Here is a 22,279-nt window from a genome sequence, read left to right on the forward strand (position 1 = left end):
TGACCCTCAAACATTGGCGAAAGAATAAGGTTGAATGTTACAGATGTCCTTTTTGGTATAAAAGGTAACAGCAAATATACGAAGAAGATTAATCTTATTATTTTAATCGCAAAGATGTGCGTTTTAAACATTTTTTTTAAACGATTCACGGTTAACACTGGAAATTATTTGGAAATCATATTGTTTTGAGATTTCAACATTAGTCTGAAATTTTATTAAATAGAAACCAATTTTTTTTTTTTTAACAAAACTGACCCTCACTCAGTGATCGTTTCATCGACGATGTGGCAATACGCGCACAGACCATTTTGCTTTTATCGATCATCTTTTCTTAACAATTTCAATATTTGTCCACACAATCACAGACGGAAGACACGTCGCTTATTGATTAACCAAAAGGGAATTTGAGTTTGTCTGGTGCCTGTAATGGTGGCACGGGTTTCTTATGCCTGTGATTGGACAGACGAATTGTCCTTGATTGGTGGATCTTTTTACTAGTTGCGTGGATTACACAAACTCCAAAATTAATATTCCACGAATTGAACATATAAGATTTCTTTCCATGGCCGTATCACTACCACTTCAACGCAAAATAATCTGTTCACTTGTGATACTGATAGCGACAATGAGAATGTTTGCTAACAACTGGGTGTTCGATTCGGGTTCAGTTGCCCATTCCTTACAACTGGTAGAGATATCGACCACAATAACATGTAATTTGAACGCGGTTTTGTGTGTGCTGTTGCCAGGAATAAATCCCGCCTTTTGAACAAAATACTCAGGCTCATCTCCAGGCAACCAAATAAACATTACAGTGTCAATCTCCTAGTCCGACATTAGGCACCAAAAGCAATCGCCATCGGGTAATCAGTCTGTGTGTGGGGAGGGGGGGGGGGGGGGATGCAAAGCACACGTCGCCACTGCTATTGTATATTATGCAAGATATAAATTAAAATGTTCAAAACTAAAATAAATTCTACTCTCCCCAAGGAAAAAGAACATATAACTATATTGCTGTGCTAAAATGTTAGCTGGTCGGTGTAACTGTAAGCAAATGCAATGAGAGGTCCGCATGTGGCGAGAAACCTGTCCGTCAACATACGGAATGCTATCGTTTATTATGCAAGATATTAATTAAAATTCCACCCATGCATGGCCTGCCAACCAGGCATCCCCTAGATGACCCACAACAAACTAGACTAACATAAAGGAATGTCGCACGAACATCATTAAAGGCCCCCTCCGCCTCGTGAAAACAGTTGGCCTCAAAGTCTGTCATCTGGCCAGGGTTTAACATGGGATAAGACCATCCATAGACCAAAATAGCCTGGACCGCCAACTCGTCACGTGACCCTTCGAGGTTACGACGCTCGACTTTCACAGGGGCGCTTAGCGTCCGGTTTGAAAGACAGTGAAAAGAAAGCACGCTCCAGTTATTTGTGACGATGGGAGGTGACAATGAACTGGATTTTCCAAAACTCCAAACTAAACTTAACAAAACTCATCGAAAAACATGTTCCATATGCACTTTAGCTGAGTTTATTTTAGCATTTTCAGAACTTACCTCGGCAACTTCGTCCATGTTTACAATCGACACCGGATATGACATCCCCCTGATTTCTGAAAGGCCAAGAAGAGCGGGGTAGTAGTTGCGCTGAGAAGGATAGCACGCTTTTCTGTACCTCTCTTCGTTCCTAAATGCGAGGGGCCGCTACCTCGTAATAGAGAGAAAGAGCGGAGAGAGAGCTAGTTGGCGGTTCAGGATAAATGGTCTATGGACCATCCCACCACTTGATCAAATATACATAGGTCGTGTACTAAAAACGAACAGCGCGAGTGCTCTCTGTTCAGTGTGGTATTTTTCTTAAAAAATTAATTTCGTAAAAGTCACTGCATTGTGCCTTTATCAAAAAAATCCAACTCAGTACAGCAAGCAATCAGGGTGTTGATGTTTGGTATGTGACCAGGTGGTGGGATGGTCTTATTCCATGTAAAAGGTATGTGACCAGGTGGTGGGATGGTCTTATTCCATGTAAAAGGTATGTGACCAGGTGGTGGGATGGTCTTATTCCATGTAAAAGGTATGTGACCAGGTGGTGGGATGGTCTTATTCCATGTAAAAGGTATGTGACCAGGTGGTGGGATGGTCTTATTCCATGTAAAGGCCTGGCCAGACCTGAGACGGAGGCAAACTGTTTTCGACAAGCGCTTAGAACTGTACCCACGGAATACGCGCTATATAAGCTTCAGAGTGATTGATTGATTGATTGAGTGGGCCTTTAAATTCACTCCATGCGTTTCCACCTGCGACCAGGGAATCCTTTAGATCACTCAAAACAAAGTGACAATGGGTTATCTGCAGCAGCTGCACGCTGAAATTCTGACAGACACTCTATACTCCACCTGCCGTGTTTGCGTAACAGCATTTTGTTTTAATGCGACTGCGACTGTCCATTTCATGCAAATGCGACAATCCTCCCTGTCATATAATGTGCAAGCGTAAATATAAGGCAAGTGATGCGTGCAACAGAGCACGTCTCATAAGGTCAGTGAAATAGCGTACGATCGGATTCAAGTGCCTGTGGTGTGGCTGTGAAAGCCGTCAAGTCACACACACCATGAGTCGATCAATCAACAACTTGGTGGAGTTCAAAACGAAAATAAATTATACCCTCCCAAAGGCAAACAGACATGTATGCGTCGATCATGCAACAACTTTGTGGAGTGCAAAACAAGAAAACCCAGTCTCTCTCACATGCCGCTTAACAATATTGCTCTGCCAAACATGTTTCAGGGGCGGACGAGGGGGGGGGGGGGGGGCACGTGCCCCCCCCCCCCCCCCCCCGAAAAAAAAGAAGAAAAAAAAGATTTTTCTATGCTGATTCTATGACCATTTCTAAGTTCAAATGGCACCAGATGGCACTATTTTGCTTCTTTGGGCAAAACAAATTTCCGGGGGAGCATGCCCCCGGACCCCCCTAGCAAATTCGGGCGCTTCGCGCCCATCACATTCACTTTCGGTTCAAAGTGCCCCCCCCCCCCCCCTTACAAAGCAACTGATCCGCCCCTGTGTTTAGTATAGAAGAAACACTTGAAAGCCTGAAGATCATGTCGTTCTGTTCTGGCAGCAGACACGGATTCAGCAAAACATTTTGAAAACAGCATTCACAGGCTAACAGCGCTCAGCCCGCCAAATTTCCAAGCAGCAGAATTTTTTCAGACTAGTGTCCAGGCTAGCTGGGGTTTTCTTCTATCCGTTTTTGAGACACTGAAAATAGCATTACTCTTTCAGCGCTCAGACCAAATTTACAATCAGCAAACAATTGTCAGACACATACATGTCCACTCTAGTAGTGTTTCCTTTTATCACCAAGTTTTCGAGAATATGAGGACAAGGGAAAGCCAACATTTAGAGGAAAGTCGGCGATGGAGTAAAATTACGTGAGAAAAAAGGGACTAGGGCTGATGGGTTGCCGGTGAGGCGGGTAAGGGGGTTGGGTGGGGGGGGGGGGGGGGGGTTGAGGAAATGGAATGAGGGGTCCATGCAGCGACGCGCAATACTTAAATTTATTCTGAAAAACCATTATGTCAACATAAGGAAATAATGCACGAAGACAAGCCACAACAGGCGCACGATATATGTGGGCTGAACAGATCGGTTTCAAGTTCTTGTGATTTGGCTGAGACAACTTGACTTTGTTGCGTTCAAATCAAACATAAATTCTAATCTCCAAAAGCCAAACAATCATGCATAACAATATTGCTCTGCTAAAACGTTCGTGGGTTGGTGCAAGCAAATCAAAATGAGAGGTCGCGAGACTGAAACCTGTCCGTCTACACATACGGAAATGCACAACGACAAGCAACAGGCGCACGATATGATTTGTGGAACAGATCGTGTTCAAAGACCTGACGGGCATACCTGGTAGCAAAAAACACGATAAGAATGAATGACTCTGACTCAGATTGTAGAGAAATCATATGGCTTACGCTGTAATTATGGCTAAATTACAAATAAGATCAATGTAATGTCAGTCAGTGCGTGTATCAAACACACACACACACACACACACACACACACACACACACACACACACACACACACACACACACACAAACTTAGAGGGAACTCGATCTTCAAAATTCCATACCTTTCAAAACGCCCCCCAGAATGTAATGTATCACTGTGTAGCCGTGATCAAGGAGATTGACTACACCCCAACACACCAACACAACACGTTGTCACGGAATCAATCCAGTAGTGTGTCAACATCTAATACACCCACAATGTGTACTCCTCGGTCCGCATCATAACAGACAGTTCAACCTGTATCACAATCCCGACACAGTATAAAACAGAAGCTGTGTAGAACTGAATCACACAAGTCGAGTTACACACGGGCAATTTAAACACACCCAAAGCCGCGCTCTATACACTGACGGCCGCTGTCGCAGAAACTACCTATCTCGCTCTAGTAGTTGTCCGCGTCGAGCAAAACGCGGACGTGTGTGACCCACTTTCAAACACAGGGAACAGAAAGTATACAGTTGTGTTTTGACGACATATAAATCACAGCCTTCGGGTGAACAGCGGCGCCCCCGCGGCCGTTCTGTCAGCGGCACGAACGCTTTTCGTCGCTACCGGCCCGGCGTCGCTGTTAGAACGCGGGCTGTCGTCGTGTGGTGTTGGTTCTGTCCACATCCCCTGTTGACTGAGACGACAAGTCTTCTGGCCTGCAGCAGCTATCCCAAGTGACAATTGGGGGGGGGGGGGGGGAATCCGGACAGAATGATTTCCTCCGCAAACAGCTTTGTCTCCCGTTCACACAGGTTGTCGTTCACAGACTCGGTCTATTTTAACTGGATCAGAGGGATGAAGTTTGGCTGGACCCATGAACTTTCACCAGTGTTCTGAAAGCGCCAGAAGCATCCAGTGTCTGTGTGTCTCGTCTGTAATGTTTACTTGTCACTTTTGACTGATAGCTAGGACAGTGGTCGATAGGCTCACAAGGTTTTGTCTACATCACAGTACATGTAGTCAAAGTGGTCAAAGCCGTGGCGGCACTCCACTGTTATTCTACCACTGTCAGCCTGTCAGTTCAAGTGGGCCAATGCACCTAGACAAGTTTGACTGTCAGCCTATAGCATCAGCATGGCCCTAGTTTTGCGCAGACAAAAACAAAACACACACACACACACTGATTTGAGCGGCTCTGTAACACGAACAAACACTCAACTACGACACAAAAGCCTGGCGTTCTCTCTATCTTTCAAAAACTCCCCTCAAAATAGATGAACGAAAAACCTTTAACGGCTAAGCTTTCAAATGCCACACTGTGCTCTAGTTTCTGATGGCACGGTACAGACGTTCCAGACCTTCGATCAAAGATATTCTAAGCTTACTGCTGCGCTAGCAGAATATTCTGTACTTCGACCGATCAGCTTCTGCGTCTCCGTTCTATACACGCCTGTCAGACCAATATTCTCAATGGAAGTTAGAATATTCTGTACTTCGACCGATCAGCTTCTGCGTCTCCGTTCTATACACGCCTGTCAGACCAATATTCTCAATGGAAGTTAGAATATTCTGTACTTCGACCGATCAGCTTCTGCGTCTCCGTTCTATACACGCCTGTCAGACCAATATTCTCAATGGAAGTTAGAATATTCTGTACTTCGACCGATCAGCTTCTGCGTCTCCGTTCTATACACGCCTGTCAGACCAATATTCTCAATGGAAGTTAGAATATTCTGTACTTCGACCGATCAGCTTCTGCGTCTCCGTTCTATACACGCCTGTCAGACCAATATTCTCAATGGAAGTTACACTGAAAACTCAGTGGTGGAAACAGGTGGAAGGGATGAATGGCTTCTTTTCTTGTACTGAATCCAAGCAAAAGAATCAGAGACATTCCAGGCTACGCTGAATATCTTTGGTGGTTCATCTTTGGAAGGGATGAACTCTCTTTTCCCTACTGTATCCAAGATACGCGGATACGCTAGCGTGGCAGCAGACTATCTTTGCTCAGAGTCTGCGACTTGTGCCAGCAAGTCCGCCACTGTGTAGCACTCATGCCTGCAAGTCCGCCACTGTGTAGCACTCATGCCTGCAAGTCCGCCACTGTGTAGCACTCATGCCTGCAAGTCCGCCACTGTGTAGCACTCATGCCTGCAAGTCCGCCACTGTGTAGCACTCATGCCTGCAAGTCCGCCACTGTGTAGCACTCATGCCTGCAAGTCCGCCACTGCGTAGCACTCATGCGTGCAAGGTCGCAGTGAATGCAGGAATTGGTTCCATAACCCAGACCATGAGGGAAGTAAAACTAACACAGGCGCAACATGACAGAACATGTAAACTATTATTCACTTCGCTGCCCACCGAGACACCACAGAACGCCAAAGTGTTGATTCCTGCCGCGCTCAAGAACGCGCGTACCTGCTCCCCTGTACATAGCGATAAGCGCTCCAGGGAAGGGGTTATTGCACTGTAAAACACCAGTCAAAACGTAGTGCGGTTCACAAACACTGAGCAGACTTTCCCCCCTCAATCGCTGCCCTTCACAAGGCATCTGCAGTAAATCTCAAAGGGCTCGATAATGTTTATTACACTAAAGCTCTGAACTAGAAGGCAGTACAGACACACGCGCGCGCGCACACATACACACTCACTCACACTGACACACACACATGATGCACACACACACACACACACTCACACACGCACCATGCACACACGGACACACACACACACACGCTCGCACGCACGCACACACACACACACACACATTAAAACGAAACCGCAAGTCTCACCAAAACTCAACGAGACCACGAACCAAGGCTTTACTACACTGAGCAGCCAAGAACGTTTATATCTTCAAAGCCAGTAATTCCTGTAAGTGGTTCCTGAGTACAACTGTCCAAAACCACGCCAGGCTAGCAAATTAGAGTTCATCGCCCCACACTCCCGAGAGACTGAGTGGAGGTAGTGAAGAACTCGCAACCTGTTTCCACAGCGGCCCAAAAATCGATGTCTTACCTGACACCCGCCAACCACACACCAGCCATCACACTAATATGTATCAAGTCACTGAGTGATGCATCTCAATTCGACTTCGATCGGAACAAGGAGAGAATCTTGCCTCATCTTCCAGTCCGAGTCATCACACACATCAAACTCACTGACTGCTGACAAATCATACTGACGTAAATAGATAAATACATCTCAACTCGACCTCGACCGTTACAGGGAGGGAATCAATTGCCTTAGCTTCCAGTCCGAGTCATCACACACATCAAACTTGCTGATGCCGGCAAATCATACTTACGTACCAATAAATACAACATCAGCCATCACTAATCTTCATCAAGTCACACCGGTACAACTCAATTCGACCTAGATCGTAACAGACAGAGAATCTTGCATTATATTCCAGTCCGAGTCATCACACACATCAAACTTGCTGATGCCGGCAAATCATACTTACGTACCCTGAAGCACAACACCAGCCATGCATTACTAATCTTTATAAAGTCACCGAGTGATGCATCTCAATCGACTTCGATCGTAACAGGGAGAGAATCTTGCCTTATATTCCAGTCCGTGTCATCACACACATCAAACTTGCTGACGCTGGTAAATCATAACTGATGTACCCTGGAGCACAACATCAGCCATGCATCACTAATCTTTATGAAGTCACTGAGTGATACATCTCAATCGACCTCGTCATAGGGAGGGAATCTTGCCGTGTTTACCCTCCAGTCATCACAGAGACACAACTTGCTGAGTCTAGCAAATCGTCTGGCATACCCTGAATTACAACAACCACCCTCGCATGTACCGCCTTATCCGTGTTGTGGCGAACGAAACTGACTGACTGGGTCCACAAGCACCCAAAATGTCAGAGCTTGCTTGTATGCAGGAATGTCGATAAATTCAAGCTAGGAAACCATGCAAACTTCTCCTTCTTCTTCCTCGTTCGCAGGCTCCCATGCAAACGAAGCCAGACCGGCAACAGAGAAAGCTGGTGTGGCTAAAAAAGAAAAGGAAAGTAATGGCATGATTCTTTTCTGTCCAAACCAAAAGGAAAAGCAATCAAAAGGTTTTTTTGTCCAGCGAGATTGACGCTTTTGATTACCTCAAACGTTTCCTCTTTTCATTGCCAACATGACGTGTATGTTCGGACCCACCACCCCCGCCCTTTCTGTCCTCCTCCCTTACCCACCCTAACGCGCCACCCCCCCCCCCCCCCCCCCCCCCCCACCTCATTCACCCCCATCGCCAGTACTCGCTCATCCTTCATTCTTTTCTCTTTAGCGCTCACGGTCCCTTGTCAATACGGAGTCTGCATAAATCGATAAAAGAAAAGCAAGGTCAAAGAGACAGAAAGGACTTCAGAAGGGCAAACGAGAAAGACAATTTATACAAGATGCAAATAGAAAGTCATGAATTGCATCGATTGCTTGCTTGTTCGAGGGGACATCATCATTAATAACTTAGTAATGTTCTTTCGGATTGCTCTTGAATCTCGCTCTCGAAAACCTTACCCAACAACCCATGTCCATGTCTCCGAGACTGTTTTTGGAAGGACATCATTATTATTTAATGATTTAGTACTGTTTTTGGAAGGACATCATTATTAATGATTTAGTACTGTTTTTGGAAGGACATCATTATTAATGATTTAGTACTGTTTTTGGAAGGACATCATTATTAATGATTTAGTACTGTTTTTGGAAGGACATCATTATTAATGATTTAGTACTGTTTTTGGAAGGACATCATTATTAATGATTTAGTACTGTTTTTGGAAGGACATCATTATTAATGATTTAGTAATCAATGTTCTTTCGGATTGCTCTTGAATCCCGCTCTCGAAAAGCGTCATCTCACAAACCGTTTCCCTTTCTCCGCGGCTGTTTTTTGAAGGCCATCAGTTATTAATAATTAAGTGATGTTATTTCGGTTTTATTCTTGAATCCCGTTCTCGAAACCTGTACCCAGCAACCCGGGCCATTTCCTTGTCCTAGCAAATCCTGGACTTCAGTGGATCTTCTACGCACTAAGTGAAAATCAATCAAACAAACGAGCAAATAACTCTCTGTTGTCATCGTGGTATCCGTGCACACACAGCTTTGGGAAATGATCTGCCAAAGGTGAAAAATGCAATGGTTGTACAAGCAGAAACACAAGCACGTGAATGGCTGATGGAGGCACCGTTGTCACGCGCCTGTGGATACAGGGATACACTGAGCTAAATGGGATTATGTACAGGAACCTGCCGGACCATCAGCACATTAGCGATACACGTACATGGAAGGTGTGTGTATGTGTGTGTGTGTGTATGTGTGTGTTTGTGCGTGCGTGTGTGTGTTTGTGCGTGCGTGTGTGTGTGTGCGTAGGCGCGCGTGTGTGTGTGATTGTGTGTGTGTGTGTGTGTGTGTGTGTGAGAGAGAGAAAGAGACAGACCTGTACTCAGATTGTAATGTGCACCAAATTAGTGTAATTAACAAACACCATACATCTTCAGAGGCATAGGTTTATAAGATCAGCTCCGGCTGTCTTCTTATCCGCCAGTCTCAAAGTCTTGCTAACTTCGTTATCCTGATTTATTCAAAAATTACATTATCTTGAACACACACACACACACGCGCGCGCGCACGCACGCACCCACAGAGTGACACACACACCATCTGTGTATTTAAGAACCATTAATCACATAACTGGCCCCAAGGCACACACAAAAAGATAACAAGTCCCAAAAGGGATTTGCGGTAACGACCAGCGTGCCAATGCCTGATTTGTTTTTTATAATCATGTCCCAAGGTCACCGTCGTGTTGCTCTGTATCGCTATCATATCACGAATACTCCATAGATTATATATTAGCGCGAATCTTGTTCAGTACAGTATTAGGCACACACAAAAAGTGAAGTTAGTTTCCGATGACAAGGCCAAAAAATAGGGTCGGTAGCCGGTCGGTTCCGTTTTGTGTGTGTGTGTGTGTGTGTGTGTGTGTGTGCGAGAGCGTGTGTGTGTGTGTATTTAATTGAAGTTTGATTTTCATGTACACAGGCGTATGTGGCTTTGTATTGGCCAGCAAATGTGATGTCTGAGAAAAGTAACTTTCCTCGCAAAGTTTGCAAAATCGATTTTTGTCCTGTTTGATACAAGAACTATTTTTCAAAAGGTAACAAAAAAAGTTCCAGGGTCGGGAGGAAAAAGTAGGGTTGGTTGGGGAGTCGGAAACAAGGGATTTATTGTTTGCCTTTTAGCCGATTGGCCACAACCGTAACCTCTCTCTTCTACCCCAAGGCTGTCGGCTAACACACTGAAACATTGATTTAACAAATAAAACGCGAACCTTTTTCCCCTTAGCAAATGTCAAAAATAATGTCAAAGAAACTCAAACCTTATACGCCTGTGATAGGGTGGAGTGGAAGGGGGGGAAATAGGTCAGGAAGCATAAATGAGACGCCAAGACAGAGGTTGCGATAACGTGACTTTTATTTATTGTACACCAGAAATAATGGGAGAGACGGGACTAACTCCCTACACAATAGGTAACTGAGGATACGCTTCACGCCTTACGGTCTTAAACCATCGGAGCGTGACACACTGACAAGGACCGATAACTTCACAAGTTACTACAGGGGGCGCTACGCTATCTATAACGTCACACATGATGTGACGCGCCCGCAACACAGGACACGCTATTACAAAACAAAGAACTAGGCTAGCGCGGGGAAACCTGGGTCTCAACGGCGAAACAACGACACTGACGCAATAACGCCACTAGGATAAAATAGCTACATACATACGTGCACACCATAGCATCATTCATACGATCAAAACATATTATAGACAAGCAAAATTCAATATAAACAAAAGAAACAGCATCTACTTGAAGAACTAAACTAGGGACCTAATATAGGTCTATGACGTACTAAACACACACGAAGTTACGGCGGGACTGTTCAACACATCGCCGCAGGGGCGGATCTGGGGGGGGGGGGGGGGGGGGTGCAATGGGTGCAATTGCACCCCCCCCAGCGGGACAAAAAAAAAAAAAAAAAAAGAAGAAAAAGAAGAAAAATGTATCACCTGAAAATAGCACTTTACACGCTCAGATTGCACCAGATTGCACAATTTTGCTTTTTTTTTTTTTTAATTCCGGGGGGGCATGCCCCCGGACCCCCCTAGCATGCTCGGCGCTTCGCGCCATCGGTTCGGCGCTTCGCGCCTTCGCTGATAAGATACAAAACAAACAAAAAAAGAACTTTGCACCCCCCCCCCCCCTTTCAAAACCCAGATCCGCCCCTGTCGCCGGTCTGAATCACTCACCTCGCTGATGGTATTAAATCAGCTATTAAACCACAGGTCAAAGATGATACTCACAATCCAGCACAGGCTATCTGTATTTGAAAAGATGTCACACCAACACAAAGAACTGTTTCAAATAGAACACCAGTCTCAAGGCTTAAGCACACAGGCCGATCCACACACAGCGAAATCACCGGTCAGACTGACCGAACTCACACTGTCGGGGGTGGATGCGTACGCATCCGTTAAGGGATTAACCAATTAAAACGCAGCGTCTACGCACAAAGACATACACGACACCACGGAACGAAGACATACACGCATGGTCAAGGGGAATAATTGGGGTAGGGAACGAGAGAAAGGAACAACAGTACGTCAAATCGCCACACGGCTACACGCCGATGAAGCCTTTCTTTCTTTCTTTATTTGGTGTTTAACGTCGTTTTCAACAGTTCAAGGTTATATCGCGACGGGGAAAGGGGGGGGGGGGGATGGGATAGAGCCACTTGTTAATTGTTTCTTGTTCACAAAAGCACTAATCAAAAAAATTACTCCAGGGGCTTGCAACGCAGTACAATATATTACCTTACTGGGAGAATGCAAGTTTCCAGTACAAAGGACTAACATTTTCTTACATACTGCTTGACTAAAATCTTTACAAACATTGACTATATTCTATACAAGAAACACTTAACAAGGGTAAAAGGAGAAACAGAATCCGTTAGTCGCCTCTTACGACATGCTGGGGAGCATCGGGTAAATTCTTCCCCCAAACCCGCGGGGGGTGCCGATGAAGCCCATACTCCCATCACATAATCATATCGACACACAATTAAGCAGACCATTCATTTACACACTTGCGCTACGGCACAGCAGCCTGTTCGATAGTCTTGAAAAATACATGAGCACGACTAATACAAGTGAAACGGCCAATGCCAGTTATGCGGATGTTCCCTGAATGATGCATATGACTGCGGTCAGACTCAGAAAATGCGGTCACGTACCGTGCGAGTTTCACTTGGTCCATTGATTTTCACACACTCCGCCTGTCATCAATCAGTACAGTCACACTCATCTGCCGCCTTTGAGAAATCCACTTACCACTCAATATCGCTCACACCACGAGGAGCAGCAGTCTTTCTCTTATCCCAGTTTAGCTGAAGTTGAATTAGAAAGCGAAAGCTGCACACGCAGAAACTGAAAGGTGGGCAGTTGTCGTGTGTGTGTGTGTTTTTTTATTTTTTTTATTTTTTTTAAGAAATCAAGAAAAAATATGCACGTACATGCACTCAGATACTGAAAGGTCAGCAATTGTCGGTTCATTGTTTTCTTCTTTTCTTTTTTCTTCTTGTTTTTGTAAAGAATTACAAGACGAAAGCTGTAAAAGCAGAAACTGACAGGTCAGCCGTTGTTGTTTCATCCAACACAAAATGTACGCGCGAAATTGTACCTCACACAAACTGAAAAGTCTGTCAGTGTATAGATGACTCTGCTGCTGGCCGCTGCGCCGTACGGCGGCCAGTCTTGGCTGGGCTGGCAGGGAAAATACAGAACATTAACCTGTGTCCTAACCTTTTGTCACTAGTGCTGTGTCGGACAATGACGGTCAAGATTCCGTGCAGTGTATACGAACGGTATGTGTGTCTGAGAGGTTGCGGTCTGGCCGTAAAACAACTGTCGTCGCCGGGGCCTGGTGTCAGTGTCAGGTCATGTGATCGTCCTAAGTAGGCTGTCAGTTCAGTATAAGTGTTGTTTCTGTAGAGAAGTTTCCCACACGCACGAGTTAAAGAAATAGATGACTTGCTCAAGAAAGAAAGAACGAAAGAAAGAACAACAGAATGACAGAGAGACGGACAGACACAGAGAGAGACTAGAGATAGACTGAGATACAGACAGACAAACAGGGACGGACAGACAGAGAGAGAGACTAGAGATAGACTGAGATACAGACAGACAAACAGGGACGGACAGACAGAGAAAAACAGACAGACACAGCGACAAATAGAAGCACGCGCTGTAGTTATAGTCTAAGAATATGATGACACAGACCGTGCTACAGTGACATCTTTACGCACTGCACGTGCTTGTATGTGTATTGTGACAATACGACACGACTACAGGGGCGGGGATGTAGCTCAGTCGGTAGCGCGCTGGATTTGTATCCAGTTGGCCGCTGTCAGCGTGAGTTCGTCCGGCCACGTTCGGCGAGAGATTTATTTCTCAGAGTCAACTTTGTGTGCAGACTCTCCTCGGTGTCCGAACACCCCCGTGTGTACACGCAAGCACAAGACCAAGTGCACACGAAAAAGATCCTGTAATCCATGTCAGAGTTCGGTGGGTTATAGAAACACGAAAATACCCAGCATGCTTCCTCCGAAAGCGGCGTATGGCTGCCTAAATGGCGGGGTAAAAACAGTCATACACGTAAAAGCCGTGGGAGTTTCAGCCCATGAACGAACAAACAAACAGACACGACTACAGCCACTGACCTTTCACTACAAACAGCTACCAAATGATGTTGCTGGATAGTCTAGATACTAAAACAAGAGGCGAAGCCTTCAAGGCTCACGTAAGAAATCGACAAACAGTTACACAAACTCAATCACTCCGTCACACACACACACACAGTACACACACACAGACACACGCACACACACACACACACGCACGCACGCACGCACGCACGCACACACACACACACACACACACACACACACACACACACACACACACACACACACACACACACACAGAAAGAGCATAGGTGAAACTGTGCAAGAAAGCGAGACACTAGATCTAGATCTGTCTGTCTGCATGTAGTAGTCCAGGCATATTAGAGAACAACGTTGAAGTGACAATGACTAGGTTTAAAATGTCCCTTATCAGAAAGTTCAACCTCAGTCCTTTGATGTTTATTAAACACATTTTCATATAAAGTTGGCGCTTCATACGGAAAAATGGCTTTGAAATTGACCCAAATCCTTCTTTGGGCTCTGTAAATGTCGTTTGGGGGTATGGTTGTAAAATGGTATCGACTGGTCACCCCAATGTATAAACTGAAAACTCTTTCTGCACCAGAACACGCAGAAAGGATTGTATCTGCCTGATGTCTGATGCTTTTCAAAATCCCCAACCACTAACACCTTCAAAACGGACTTTAACTGACACTGTTGTTTTTCCCTATATAATCCTTACTATTTTTCCGAGACGTCGTCGTGTTGTGTATTTAGCTTGCCACAACCTCATACATGGTCCTAAAAGTTAAAGTTGAAGAAAATACTAAAGATAAATGAAAAAGCTGACGCAGTGTCATTCGCACCGTGAATCCCCCCATGGGAACATACTAAAGTCTGGTTCCAAATAGGCTCAATTTCCTTCTATTTCTTTGTATTTCTGCCTCGTAGGGGTAGGGGTGTTCAAACCAAAGGCACCTTTAAACCAAAATTCAAATCACACATCTTACAATACTAAGACACTCAGCAGTAAAAGGGTGTCTGCTGGTAAAAAATTCCAAACAATCCTAAAAGTACTTCACTACTAAAAGTGCTTTTAAAAAGAGCCGTTATTTTTCCCTCTATATTCAGTATTGTGTTTTCTGCGAACATGTAGTCTATTTAGATGGTTGTCGTGTGCACTTGAGTTGCTAAAGCGTTTTCAGTTGGGCATATGTCGAAAAGCAAAGAATTAGCCCTTTGAAAACCATCAGAACTGTCACACAAAAATAACATTTACCTATCTCACCAACTGACCAAACATAGGGCTTTTCCTTATGTATTATGTATTGTCGTGTTTTTTGTAGCATACTTGTGAAAACAGCCACCACTGTTGTAAATGATACTTTAAAGAGCATTATTTCATTTTTACAGTTGAAGGACAACCTGGACTGCCGTATATTACAGCTGTTTTACAATCAGCCAAAATTTTCTTAACAAACGTATGTTAAGAACAACTCCCATAGTGAAATTGAAGGAAAACAAATTGAAAATCCCCCTGCCATAGAGGAGCTAAAGAATCAACAATAAACGACTGCATGGATAGCTTGATGCACGAATGCATTGCGGACATGTTTGTCTCCAACCAAGAGAAAGTTCCAAAAAATCCCTTTTGTGCTTCTTATTATACAGTGACGTCAAAGACAGCCTTTTCTGCTGTTCATACATTCAGGGGTTATGGTTACACTAAACGACGTAGTTGTAGCCATACTGCCATCCAGATTTATTTTTTCCTTGCGAGCAGTCACAGGGTGTTTGTGCTGTCTGCCAACCGTTAGATGACCCCGCCCAAGTCTGTTAAGGGACCGTTTGACCGTTATAGAACGCGTCTTTTTGATTTTTTGGCACAGTTGGAAACGGTTGATTTTTATCCCTACCATTGTTTCCAAACATTATATAGGAATGTTTTGTGAACAACGGATAATAGCCGCTACTCGCATGTGTAGCAAAAGTGAGCGTACATACTCACCCTGGTCGTCCAGCCGTTGTCCGTTGCCCGTCTTTATCTGTCTGTACTGAACATTACCTTTGGATATTTCTCCAACGCTATGAAGTGAAGAAACACCAAATGTTGCAAAATGTTGTATGACCCCAAGAGCTCAAAAAAGATAATTGAGAACCTTGACCTTACCTTAAGGTCAAGGTCACAGGGAGAATGAATGTGGTCTAAAAACTGCAAAATTTCACATTGTGCCAGTTTTCTGGAAAACAAATTAAAAACAGCGGGCTTAGTTTTGTATGGTATACAAGAAAAAGAAAGCCTTATCTTCTGATACCATTTTGGTTGACCTCGCTTCAATGTCAAGGTCACAGGAGTCCTTCAAAGTTGAATTGTATACATGTTTTGAAGTGACCTTGACCCTGAACTATGAAAAAAATCTTTCAAACTTCATAATTGTGTGGGGCACATGTTATATACTGATATTGAGCCACATTTAGTCACATATCATCAAGGTCAAGGTCACTTTGCCCCTTATGAAATGTGACTGAAACGGGCAATTGAATCACTAAAAGTGACAATGTCTCTTTGTAGAAAGTGCCAATAAGTATGTTTATGCTTCCTATGTCTTGAATTGATAGCCTTGTGATGTGTGACCTTTGATGATCTTGACCTTGGCCAAAGGTCATGTGTAATTTGGTAGGAAAAATCTGTAAAACAGTTCTAATAGTGTACAATGTCCTTGCCAGCTTCAGTTGTTAGACCTTCACCTTCAAGGTCACCTGAAGGTCAAGGTCACTTTAAGACAAAGGTCAAGCATGAGAGTCGCATGGGCTTTGCTTTGTTAAGATTTTTTACCAAGACACATGGATTTCTTTACCCGGCTTGGTCACATTTTTCATAGGGGTCAATGTGACCTTGACCCTAACGATATGTGACCAGATGTGGCTCACTATGAAATTCTAACAAACGCCCCACTCAGTGTTTAAGTTTGTAAGAGATATCGTCCATAGTAAAGTTAAAGGGGCAAGCTCACATCAAAATATGTCTACAATTCAACTTTGAAGGGCTCCTCTGACCTTGACATTGAAGCGAGGTCAACCAAAATGGTATCAGAAGATAAGGCTTTCTTTTTCTTGTATACCATACAAAACTAAGCCCGCTGTTTTTAATTTGTTTTCCAAAAAACTGGCACAATGTGAAATTTTGCAGTTTTTAGACCACATTCATTCTCCCTGTGACCTTGACCTTATGGTAAGGTCAAGGTTCTCAAGTATCTTTTTTGAGCTCTTGGGGTCATACAACATTTTGCAACATTTGGTGTTTCTTCACTTCATAGCGTTGGAGAAATATCCAAAGGTAATGTTCAGTACAGACAGATAAAGACGGGCAACGGACAACGGCTGGACGACCAGGGTGAGTATGTACGCTCACTTTTGCTACACATGCGAGTAGCGGCTATTATCCGTTGTTCACAAAACATTCCTATATAATGTTTGGAAACAATGGTAGGGATAAAAATCAACCGTTTCCAACTGTGCCAAAAAATCAAAAAGACGCGTTCTATAACGGTCAAACGGTCCCTTAACAGACTTGGGCGGGGTCATCTAACGGTTGGCAGACAGCACAAACACCCTGTGACTGCTCGCAAGGAAAAAATAAATCTGGATGGCAGTATGGCTACAACTACGTCGTTTAGTGTAACCATAACCCCTGAATGTATGAACAGCAGAAAAGGCTGTCTTTGACGTCACTGTATAATAAGAAGCACAAAAGGGATTTTTTGGAACTTTCTCTTGGTTGGAGACAAACATGTCCGCAATGCATTCGTGCATCAAGCTATCCATGCAGTCGTTTATTGTTGATTCTTTAGCTCCTCTATGGCAGGCGGATTTTCACTTTGTTTTCCTTCAATTTCACTGTGGGAGTTGTTCTTAACATACGTTTGTTAAGAAAATTTTGGCTGATTGTAAAACAGCTGTAATATACGGCAGTCCAGGTTGTCCTTCAACTGTAAAAATGAAATAATGCTCTTTAAAGTATCATTTACAACAGTGGTGGCTGTTTTCACAAGTATGCTACAAAAAACACGACAATACATAATACATAAGGAAAAGCCCTATGTTTGGTCAGTTGGTGAGATAGGTAAATGTTATTTTTGTGTGACAGTTCTGATGGTTTTCGAAGGGCTAATTCTTTGCTTTTCGACATATGCCCAACTGAAAACGCTTTAGCAACTCAAGTGCACACGACAACCATCTAAATAGACTACATGTTCGCAGAAAACACAATACTGAATATAGAGGGAAAAATAACGGCTCTTTTTAAAAGCACTTTTAGTAGTGAAGTACTTTTAGGATTGTTTGGAATTTTTTACCAGCAGACACCCTTTTACTGCTGAGTGTCTTAGTATTGTAAGATGTGTGATTTGAATTTTGGTTTAAAGGTGCCTTTGGTTTGAACACCCCTACCCCTACGAGGCAGAAATACAAAGAAATAGAAGGAAATTGAGCCTATTTGGAACCAGACTTTAGTATGTTCCCATGGGGGGATTCACGGTGCGAATGACACTGCGTCAGCTTTTTCATTTATCTTTAGTATTTTCTTCAACTTTAACTTTTAGGACCATGTATGAGGTTGTGGCAAGCTAAATACACAACACGACGACGTCTCGGAAAAATAGTAAGGATTATATAGGGAAAAACAACAGTGTCAGTTAAAGTCCGTTTTGAAGGTGTTAGTGGTTGGGGATTTTGAAAAGCATCAGACATCAGGCAGATACAATCCTTTCTGCGTGTTCTGGTGCAGAAAGAGTTTTCAGTTTATACATTGGGGTGACCAGTCGATACCATTTTACAACCATACCCCCAAACGACATTTACAGAGCCCAAAGAAGGATTTGGGTCAATTTCAAAGCCATTTTTCCGTATGAAGCGCCAACTTTATATGAAAATGTGTTTAATAAACATCAAAGGACTGAGGTTGAACTTTCTGATAAGGGACATTTTAAACCTAGTCATTGTCACTTCAACGTTCCCTTCACTAAAGTGGCTAAGATGCCTGGACTATAGCCTACTTACATGGACACGACTGCCAAATAGTCTCGGCCCGCTCAAAATAACAATCACCGAGACTTTCAGTAATTCCATCGCGTGACGTCTAACCCTCGTACGTCATAATGTGACGTCAATGTAATATGACGTCTTCAAATGTGAAAGTTTCTACCACAGACATACATACATACATACTGTTACATATATATATATACGCACGCACGCACAGACAGACAAAAGTTAGCATCGCATAGGCTACACTTCGTGAGCCAAAAACCACCTGTACTGTCGAAGTTCAGCACGAAAACTAGTTTCCAGTCAGTCTTGACGTGGGTCCAGCAAAGTCCTTCGGTCTATTATAATACTACCGCTCCCTCGACTGTATACGCATGTGTAATTCAGGGGCATTTCGACCAGGGACTGGCGAACGCAGCTTGTTCAGCCAGCATCGAAAGTCTTCCTTTCAGCTGACGAAGAGGACTGAGAAAGCAGCCAACGTTTCCTACTATACCAGATTAGTTGAGGCGTAAAATGGTAAATGCCGTCCTCAATAAATCCGTGATGGAACCCATACGCCCGTAATCCTAAAGTGAGATGAATGCGCCTGCAGTCACCGCCCAGATTCAGAAAGCAGACTGGTGTTCGCCAATAAGCCGCACTTTGTGCTAGAATGTTTCCAACCAAAAACCGAAAACATCTCATGCCTTCGCTAGTGACTGGTGCCATCGCTCCTTCGCCGCAGAATTTTGTTTGTTTTTTATGATAGTGACCCTGTGCCTTTTTCGTCCCGGAAAACGACAGAACACATATTATATGTCTGCTGCGTATACTAATTAACAGAGATGAATCGTCAAGTTGCACAGCTGATGCTGGAGTTGTTAGCCGGACCGCGCGGAAAAAAATAGTAACAAAAAGCCTATGACCTATTGTCAAGGAAATGTCCTTAAATTGCACAGAATTACAACAACAAAATTGTAAATGAACATTAATTCGAGACGCTTTCACATATCATGTAACACTGCCGTTCACATACCTGTGATGGGAAGATAATTTCCTTCAATTGCACAGTATTACGAAAAAAGATGCTTACATGAAAATCAAATCCAGACGCTTACACAAACTAAGCAACACTGCAGCTCACATACTCCGAAAGTCGAAGACACAGACACAACAACAGCCTCCGGCCACTGGTGACGTACACTATACATCAAGTGTCCCCGAACAGACTACAAGGACTCTCTACGGCCGATCCCGCACAATAATGTGATGCTCTGGCCTGGCATCGGTGCCATCACCGTAAAACACTGACAGTCGCAGACCCACACACACATACAGCACCACTGTCTCCAGGTCTGCGAAAACAGCAGCCTGTCAGCTCGTCTGTCCCATGTGGATGCTGAGAAATGACGCTAAAACAAGAGATCTAATAAACAAAGGGATGGAAGCGCTCTAAATGCATATGACTTGTAATAGAGTAAGTGAGAGTTATACGGAACCAGTCTCCTTTTGTTTGTTTGTTTGTTTGTTTGTTTGCTTAACGCCCAGCCGACCACGAAGGGCCATATCAGGGCGGTGCTGCTTTGACATAATTTATAACGTGCGCCACACACAAGACAGAAGTCGCAGCACAGGCTTCATGTCTCACCCAGTCACATTATTCTGACACCGGATCAACCAGTCCTAGCACTAACCCCATAATGCCAGACGCCAGGCGGGGCAGCCACCAGATTGCCAATTATAAAGTCTTAGGTATGACCCGGCCGGGGTTCGAACCCACGACCTCCCGATCACGGGGCGGACGCCTTACCACTAGGCCAACCGTGCCGGTGTGGTGTTTTCATCTTTCGCCGTGTTGATATTTCGAATCTCGGCCTCGTTGATCTAGTATAAACTCTACACTGAACAAAAAAACACCCTTCGGGATAGTACTGATCAGCGACCTTGTGTACCTTACATTCATGGGGCCACATTTGTCCAACCAATTTTTTTTATTTAACTTAGAAATTTGATTCATCCTAAAATGTTTTCCTTCTTATTCAAGGGACGTAACCACTCGAGACACGTTTTCGAAGAATTCGATTTTGGGAGTGAAATCTATTAAATGTTACCACCAATTTTCTTCACATGCAAGAAACTGACATGCTTTTCGTCCATAAATAATTTCACTTCTTAATTTTACCAGGAAACAACATTTCAGTCTTATATATCGAGGGGGAAATATGTACACAGGCGAAAGATGAAATCGTGACACCGGTAACCAGTCTCCTGGCACCCTAGAGAATAACAAGCACTGAAATGCACAAGCAACTTTCATCCTCTTGAAAAAACAAGTGTCGAGGACAAAGACCAGTAACAGTACACATTTAGAACTATAGGCTTTAAAGGCCGACCCCGCCTCGTGAAAACAGTTCGCCTCAGTGTTTCAGATCTGACCAGGCTTTAACATGGGATAAGACCACCCCTCCACTTGGTCACATTCCAAACATCAACACCCTGACTGCTTGCTGTGGTGAGTTGGACGTTTTTGGTGAATCAATATCCGAAAAGGCATCATGCAGTGCCATCAACGAAATGAATTCTTTAAAACAAAGACCAGTGTGCACACAGAGCGCCCAGGCTGTTCACTTTTGGTATGTGACCTAGTGGAGGGATGGCCCGTCTTATCCCGTGTAAAAGCCTGACCAAATCTGAGACAGTGAGGCCAACTCGGAACTGTTTTCACGAGGCGGAGTGGGACTTTAAGTTGCTTTTTTTTCTTCTGTACTGTTTTTTTCTTGTCTGACGCGAGGACCAGCGTTGCGCTGATTTGAGGAGAAAGCGACCAACACTGACTGGACTGGACCATTAACCGCCTGGCCCAGGTGTTTTCTGGTGTTATAGACTAAAGGCCTGTCCAGACACTCCCGGCCGACCCTGTCCACATTTGACTTATGCTCAAAACGGCCCCGTTGGGCGCGCCGCAGCGTACTATGATCGCGAAGCGTTATTTGCAGAAGAATAGCGCGTGTTCTAATTTCTATGACACATAGATTGATAGAACGACGGAAATTTGACCAATCAGAGCAAACCAGAGCGATGACGTCAGCCGCTCGCGGCGCGGCAGTCGAATGCAACTGAACCTTCTTGTCAGGTGACCCGCTCCACTGATACCGCGTTGTGAAAAAAATCGTCGATGTGTGGCCACTCGGCAATTCCCGCGCGACGCACAAAACGGCCTGCGGCGCATATACCGTAAAACGGCGTCCAAATCTGGTCGGCCCTTTAGTAGGCATACAATTACAACTACTGTTGCAACGGCTTCGTGCTAAGTGAAGTGGTAATGATGTAACTGAACCGAATCAGCAGCGAGTTAGCCGTGACATGACCGGGCTCAGCTGTTAGTCGCACATGTTTTGTCGAGGGAAGAAGCAGAGCAACAACACGAGATACTCGGGAGATTTAAAAAACTTGACTAAATATAAAAAACGAAACGT

General features: G+C 44.2%; 1 protein-coding gene across 1 annotated transcript in view; it reads right to left on the bottom strand.

The window, feature by feature from the left end:
• LOC138963896 (putative universal stress protein SAUSA300_1656) overlaps nucleotides 1–4,639 on the bottom strand; it is a gene marked incomplete in the record, with an annotated part of 14,624 nt that extends 9,985 nt beyond the window's left edge. Inside the window, 1 exon segment of the mRNA XM_070335746.1 lies at nucleotides 4,150–4,639.
• Nucleotides 4,640–22,279: the final 17,640 nt, after the last annotated feature.

Source organism: Littorina saxatilis, linkage group LG4, assembly GCF_037325665.1.
Source record: "Littorina saxatilis isolate snail1 linkage group LG4, US_GU_Lsax_2.0, whole genome shotgun sequence".
NCBI classification, from domain to species: Eukaryota; Metazoa; Mollusca; class Gastropoda; order Littorinimorpha; family Littorinidae; genus Littorina; species Littorina saxatilis.